General features: G+C 39.1%; 1 pseudogene; it reads right to left on the reverse strand.

Annotated features, from left to right (window-relative positions):
- Positions 1 to 1,408: 1,408 nt before the first annotated feature.
- Positions 1,409 to 7,876, reverse strand: LOC106695867 (annotated as a pseudogene).
- Positions 7,877 to 8,160: the final 284 nt, after the last annotated feature.

An 8,160-nucleotide genomic window follows, 5' to 3' on the forward strand; every position in this document is an offset into this window, starting at 1 on the left:
GTAAAATTATTAAGAATCTCAAAATGGTCACAACGGAGCATTAAACCCAGCACTGAGTGCCCCTGAGTGTCCCCTGAGTGACAGCACAGGTTGTGGTCCTTGACCCTGCTCTGCAGCTTTCTTTCTCCCCTCAGTTTACATTCTGGTCTTCCCTCCCTCCTTTCCTCCCTCCCATCCGCGCTCTCTAAAAAGCAATAGAAGAAGTATCCTTGGGAGAGGATTAACAACAACAACAACAACCAAAAAAAACCTAACCTAGATCTTTATTGCTTGTGATATGAGAATATGGATAAACTATTTGAGGATAAGTTTTTAAATATACTTTATGGAATCTTAAATAATCATTTTGTGGATGATGCAGGAATATTTCCGTAAATGTTCTCTCCAAGTAAACAATTTGATATACTATATTATTTAATTATCCTGATATTCTATGTAGATTTACCTATATGACTTACCATGAGCTGATGTTATTTTAAAATTTTACTTTCTCTTGTATTTCTACTTATTTCCCCTTGCTTAAAGTTTCACTACCACTATACTCTTAATTCTGACTTTATCAATATAAAACAACACTTTTACGCTGGTTTAGACTTTTTTGCTTTAATTTTACTTTGATGACAATATATCTATGTTTGCTTGAATATAGTTTTTCATCTGTTAATTAAAAACTGTCTTGTATCATTTTGAATGTCCCTCTGTATGTATCCGATTTTTAAATTTTGTTTTAAAGCCGATTTTACTTAAGCAGACAGTGTCTGTATTTTCTCAACCAAATGATAATTTATTTTATTGCTGTCATTTAAACATTGCTGCAATAACTGGTTTGCCTCAGTGGATAAAGCTTCGGCCTGTGGATTGAAAGGTTCCAGGTTCGATTCTGGTCAAGGCCATGTACCTTGGTTGTGGGCACCTCCCCAGTTGGGGGTGTGCAGGAGGCAGCTGGTGGATGTTTCTCTCTTGTCAATGTTTCTACCTCTGTATCCCTCTCCCTTCCTCTCTGTAAAAAATCAATAAAAAGTATATTTAAAAAAACAAATAAAAATTGCATACTACTATCTTTGTAGAAAATGATTTGTTTGCTTTTATTATAGTTGTTTGTAGGATAAATATTTGGTCTAAATTATGAAAAAACTGTAGTAATCTAATAATTAAAACATTAGTTTTTCCTATATAAATATTTGGTCTAATTCAAATGTCTCTTTAAGGAAATATTTGGAATGTGGTACTTTTATTATTTTAATTTCATATTACTTTTTAATCTTGGGTTATACATCACATCAATTTACACAAAATTACATAAATTTTTATGTAATTTATTAGAGAAATAATATTTATGAGCTTTAGGTTTCTATGCATAATTTTAATTTTTTAAAATTTTAATACAGTTTGGTTCAGCATGTCTGGTTCATTTCAGTTCCTTCACTGCCAAACCTGAGGGCAGGGACTGCTTCAGTTTCTCTGCCTGCCCTGTGTCTGTGATGACCAAGGTATAAAGATATCTTACTTTTCTTCATCTTGACACATTTAGTGTCCTGTCTCCTGGCTGTGAACAGGAAGTCATTGATTTCCTCAGTTTTTGGGAGGCAAGGCTACTAGGCATGAAGAGTGTGTGGTGGCCAGCACAGCAACTTAAAAGAGCAAAGAGGATGCAGGCGGGAGGTGGGGCGGGGGGGGTCGGTGGGGGGGAGGGGCTTAATTTTATTTTTTTGGTGTGATTTATCCATATTTATATTCAGTTCTTACCACTTAATTCAGTTATCCTTACTTGGATAAGAATACATATGCCATTTTTTTAAAGAAAATTTACTATTTATTTTTAATTTTATTTTTTAAAATATATTTTTATTGTTTTCAGAGAGGAAGAGAGAGGGAGAGAGAGTTAGAAACATCAATGAATGAGAGAAAATCATTGATCGGCTGCCACCTGCATGCGCCCTGCTGGGGATCAAGCCCACACCCCGGGCATGTGTCCTTGACCAGAATCGAACCTGGGACCCTTCAGTCCTCAGGCCGATGCTTTATCCACTAAGCCAAACTGGCCAGGGCTACATATGCCATTTTAAATAGAATAAATGCTTGGGTAGCATATCTGAAATCATCTTTTTAATCTTAACTGGGTATGTAATAATTGTGGCCTGGTCATTTTATCTTAAGTCCTGGTAGGAGCATTTCTTTTGTATCATTTCATTACTGAAGTGAAACTCTGGTGTCTTTTCTGTTCTGATTGAGTGATTTCAGTATGTATTCTTGACAATTCTCTTTATTCATTTATTTAGAGAGGGAGAAACGTTGGTTTGTTGTTCTATATATTTATGCATTCATTGGTTGATTCTTGTATGTGCCCTGACCAGGGATTGAACCCACAACCTTGGTGTATTGGGACGACGACGCTCTAACATACTAAGCTACTCAGCCAGGGCTGGGTATGTATTCTTAATCTCCAAAATGTAAAATTTCATTACATCCTGTTGGAATGCATCTCTATTCACTTATCTTTCTTAGCTAGTGTGATCCCACTCAGTTTTCAATTTGAAGTGTTTTCCTCGAATTGGGAGTTTTCTTTATTCGATTTTCATTATTGCTCCCTTTCTAAGCAGAATGCCTATTCCTTGTAGATTGTCTCTCCCTTTATCAGTCTGCATTAATATCATCTGCTACTGAATGTGCTCTTTCATTTCATCCCCTTCACGTCTTCATTCATCTCAGGTTATATATGCTTCCATCCCAGAGTCTTTCTGTTACTGTGACTAGTGTTATTACCCTCTTATTACTTTGGGCTCCTCTTATTTGATACAGGAACTATTTATAATCTTGCTTGTGTTGAAATCAGATATTCCCTACCTTTCCTGAAAGTCAGCATATTTGGGGGTGGGAGAATGGGGAAGTGTTTTCTTCTTCGCATGTGGGTCTGTTTCTTTTGCGTGTTGATTTTTGAACACAAAGCCTTCTATTCCAGCGGCTTGAGGAAGACAGTTTTGAGGATTTACATCAATGTCCTCATAATTGGCCTGACTGTTGTCTCCTACACCTGGAGCTGGACTGTTATGGGGCAAGCCTCACAGAGGCCCTGCAAGGCAAGTTTTCAGCACCTTCTGGGGCCTGCTTCCAAATATTAAGTTCTCCAGAGTTACAAAAGACACCCCAAGCCCTCAGTACTCCAAAGACTTATTTCAGTGGTTACTGGACTCTAATGCTCTCAACTGTGAAAAACAAGACTACCTGGGAGAAATTTTTGTTTTCTTTAACTTTAAAATGGTTTTTTGTTACAAATGGGAGGTGAGAGGATTTTTTCCATGAGCCTCGCAGTTTCTGCAGAATGTCCCGGTGTGGGCATGGAGAGAGTATATACTGAGAAGAATATGTGAAAAAAAAATATAGATAGATAGATAGATAGATAGATAGATAGATAGATAGATAGATAGATGTGAAACAGATACATTCATTGGTTACCTCCCGCACACTCCATGACAGGGTCCTGGGGGGGAACCTGCAATCCAGGGACATGCCCTTCAGTGCACTGACGGACGCTCTAACCATTGAGAAACTGTCCCAAACTTCAATATTGGGACTTCTCTTTCTTTTAGAGTGTAAGGATTGGTTTTAATATATTATTTAGAATTCAGTCTAGACTGCTTTTAAAAAATTGGCTTAAACAAGAGAGAGTTTTATTTACTCCATTTTTCTCTCCTTCAGAGCAGCATCTTTGGTGACAATGGAGTTGGTGAGGCACCTCCTTCTCGCTTACAGTGGTGCTCTCCCAAGGTGTTATCTTCAGCCAAAAGTGGAGAATCAGAGGGCTTAATACACATCTTTATTCTGGCCAGTGGAACCCGGAAAAGAGAATGTATACCTATGTCCATTTCTTTTAAGGACCATTATATTAACTTACATCGCTCTCTCATCTTGTTTTCCAGACCTTACACCATGTGTAATATTTAAATGGAAAGGAGGTTGGGAACCTCAGACTGGGGTCTTTAGCTAAGAGATCATGTGTTCAGGTCACATATCTGCTGGGGAAGGAGAAGGGGAAAAACACATGATATATGCAGAGTGGGAGGTCGTAATACTCTACCAAATTCGGCTTTCTAGAGATCTTTATTTATAGATGGGATAGATTTTAACCATGCAAAGGTCTTTAAAGGTAATATTTTCTCATTTCTTTATGTTCTTACCAATTCTCTTCAACAGTGTACAAAATTAATGGATCTGCAATAATCCATCACCAAACACAGTTGCAGTGATTGTGGTTTTGAGAAGTTTTGGGCCCTCTGTCCTGTTCCATTGATCTATATGTCTGTTTCCAGGCAAGTACCAGGCTGTTTAGACTATAATGGCTTTGTGATATAGTCTGCTATCCAGTATTGTGCTCCCGCCAACTTTTTCTTCTTTTTAAAGATTGCTGATGCTATTTGGGGTCTTTTTTGGTGCCAAATAATTTTTGGAATATTTTTTCTAGATTTATGAAATATGCCATTGGTATTTTAAAAGGGATTGTGTTGATTCTATAGACTTGTTTGGGTAGTAGAGACATTTTCTTGATGTTGATGTTAATTCTTCCAATTCATAGTCACAGATACTTTTCCTCAGAAGAAAAAATAAACTAATAGAAGAACAAAGTGCCCTGCAAAGTTACTAGGAGGATGGGGAGTGTTGTCTTATCTGAGCAAACATTTTTTGGTCACGAGAGTCCCAGCAGTTCTCATCTGCAAGTGGAGATGGCCTCCATTTAAAAAGTGAAATGTTAAAAAAGCATGGGAGAGCAGATCAGACTGTACCAATGAACAGAAAGCAAGACAGAGAGGGCGATGAGGCCATGGCACACCCATGCACCAATGGCAAACATCTCTAAATTCTTGAGTAATCTTTCTACTGGCAAGATCCCTTTAAGGCTATAAGGCCCTAATAGCCTAGCTAGCCTCTATCAGTGGTTCTCAACTTTTCTAATGCCACAACCCTTTAATACAGTTCCTCATGTTGTGGTGACCCCCAACCATAAAATAATTTTCGTTGTTACTTCATAACTGTCATTTTGCTACTGTTATGCATCATAATGTAAATATTGGTATGCTATATGTGTTTTCCCATGGTTGCGACCCACAGGTTGAGAACCACCGCATCCAGGTCCCTTCACCAATACAGTTCCTAGCCCTGCTGATCCCTCTTTCTTCTGCCAACTTCCTTCTCTTTCCACAACATTTTTAATTCTTTAGTTTACATAGCAATTGCAACAACACAGTCCACAACACAGGACCAAACACATTTTGATTAGGGAGTGGGCTTCTCTTTAGCATAACTTCTGAGCACGATTGTGATTATATTTAGCAGTACATTTTGGGCTGTGTGTGTGTTGGTTTTTGTTTGTTTGTTTTACTCACACTGATGTTTCCTTCTATTAAACATTAATGATTGTTTTCCAAAATCTACTAACTTTGTACTGAAGTTCCTATTGGCATCTCTATAGTTTCTAAATAATGTAGTTTTTGTTGATGTTGTACATGTATTTACTTCCTCTCCCCGTGCCAGCTAATCCTTGAATAGTTACAACCACTACAGCTCCTTTTTTTAGATTATAAACTGCTGAGATGAAGCCCTGTCATTTCCTTACATTTCTTGCCTGCATTCCCTCTCTGAGTCCGGAAATGTGTTGACATCTTCTTTTGTCTTATCCTTTCCCCTATTTCTCCTTCTCAAGTACTTACTCTCTTTAAATCCTTTGTTTAAATATCGTTCACATACCATACAATTCACCCATTTAAAGTGTATAATTTTATGATTTTAGTATTTTCAGATATGTACATCCCCACAGTCAATTTTAAAACATTTTCATGACTTCAAAAAGAAAACTTACAATCTTTAGTTGTCATCTCTCCTCCCCTTTCTTTTCCCACCCCCAGCCCTAATTAACCAGTAATGTATTTTATATTTCTCTTGTTATGTCTGTTTGGAACATTTCATATGAATGGAATCACATGTGATCCTTTGTGACTGGCTTTATTCACTTAGATAATGCTTTCAGGGTTCATCCATGTTATAGCATGTATTAATAGTTTTTATTGCCAAAAGATATTACATTGCATGGATATACCACATTTTATTTACCATTCATCAGCTGATGGACATGTGGGTGGTTTCCACCTTTTGAGTATTATGAATACTGGATGCTACTGCTGTGAGCATTTGTTTACAAGTTTGGTGTGGACATGTGTTTTCATTTCTCATGAGTGTGTACTTCGAGGTGGAGTTGCTGGGTCATATGGAAACTCTCTGTTTGACATTTTGAGGACGGGCCAGACTATTGGTCAAAGTGGCTGTACCATTAGTCATTCCCGCCGGCTATGTGTCAGGATTCCACCTTCTCGACATTCTCACCAAGACTGCTTCTAGCCTTTTTGTGTGTGTGTCTGTTGTTATCTCACAGTGCTTGTGATTTGCATTTTTTTCTGATGGCTAGTGATATTGAGCATCTTTTCATCTAATATTTTACTTTTAGTGGCATTTTTGGAAAGAAAGAGATAAACAAGTGTATCTGATCTGCATTTAAGTCATTTGCATGCATAACAGGAAAAATTCCTCTAAATGTTTGAAAACACAGTGTTGTTGTTTTTAATATTTTGTTGAAAAGTCCCCATCTCATGGCTTCTTGCTCCTCTCTGAACAGTGGTCCCCAGCACATCTGTTGAGCAAGTGGTGATGCCCTCAGTTTGAGGAAAGTGTGATTTGCCATGGATTTGAGGAGCTTTGTAGAGACAATAGACAAAGGAAACAGGGAACTGAGCTCCATTTGTTTTGTTCACATGTCAGTAAGCATGGGAGCATTATCTGTAGAGTGAATGAGTTCCAGATAGTTCCATGGAACCAGTAGAACCCATTGTGAGATCTAATCTAGTGGTGGTCAGTTACTTATAGGAAGCCATTTCTAGAAAAACACAGAGTTGAAATTTATAGGAAGGATTAAAGGGAACTGGAAGGGGGGCCCATTGTCATGGAGCTTTTGAAATGTTAGTCACTAGATGGACCATCAAGTCTACCTTAGTAAGCAAGGAAGCCAAGAGCTTTGTGGATTGACAGGGAGTGAGTGGATAAATGAATGACCTGGAATTGAAAAATTAACAATGGGCATCTATGCTGGAAGAATAGGGGATGAGGCCAAAGGGTAAAAGGTCAGACTATATTATTCCTGAGGCAGAGCTGTTCCTGCTAATAAGGTCTGCAGTGTGGCAGTGACTGCACTGGAGCGGCAGTAAAGGACCCCAAGATGAGATGGTGTAGGAACTGGGAGGCTGCGTTATGGGCTGCTTGTCCACATGGATGTTACAACCCTCCGCTGCCCGCTCACCTCTTCCCGTCCCCTGCCTTGGGCCCCATTCCACCTTTAGTTCCTTTGTGTTCTGCATTTTTTCTCTGATCTCTAGCTTCAGACATTGCATGGCCAATGGCATAACTCTAGACAAGAAGATGCTAGTGTGGTAGTGAAAGGGGGCTCTGTTTGGTTTTTGTTTTGTTTTGTTTTTTCTATTTACACTCAGGATTCACAAGGTTTACTGCAAAAGCTCCCTGAAGTGCTCATGAGGACGCTCATTCCATTTTTGTGTTTCAGTCTGTACTGGTGGATCTGCCTTCCCTCTAGACCACTGTAGAAAGGGTTGGTGTGTGTGCACATTTGTCAGGGGAAAAACAATACCCCCCAAACACTCCTATTCAGGGTTCACCCATCTGTGGGATCCTCTGATCACTGCCTTCCAAATAATGATTAAGCCACTGTCTCTTCTTCACTAACACTTTCTGAAAAATATACCCGTCCTTGATCTTCTTCAGATGTGGAAGGCCTGTCTTCCCTGCTGCCCTGAAGGGGAAGGTGTGGGCTGCTATCCATGTTCCATAAGGCTAAGCTATGAGGAAGGAGACAGAGCCCATCTCCTCAAACCTCATCAGGGAGGAAGTGGGCTTAGGGGGAGGGCCCATGGTATCTAGTTCTCAACAAGAGCTCCAGGGAATGGGCACTTTTGGAAGCCAAAGGAAGCAATCAGTAGGAGCTGAACTTACTCCTTTCTTTCCTTAAGCACAAGCCCTGAGAAACCCTTGCCCCCAACTCAGGACACGGAGAAGACATCACTATTGTTACAGAAACATTTATTAGGCAAGTCAGTATTCCCCACA

The sequence above is a fragment of the Myotis lucifugus genome, unplaced genomic scaffold (genome assembly GCF_000147115.1).
Source record: "Myotis lucifugus unplaced genomic scaffold, Myoluc2.0 scaffold_3921, whole genome shotgun sequence".
Lineage (NCBI taxonomy): Eukaryota > Metazoa > Chordata > Mammalia > Chiroptera > Vespertilionidae > Myotis > Myotis lucifugus.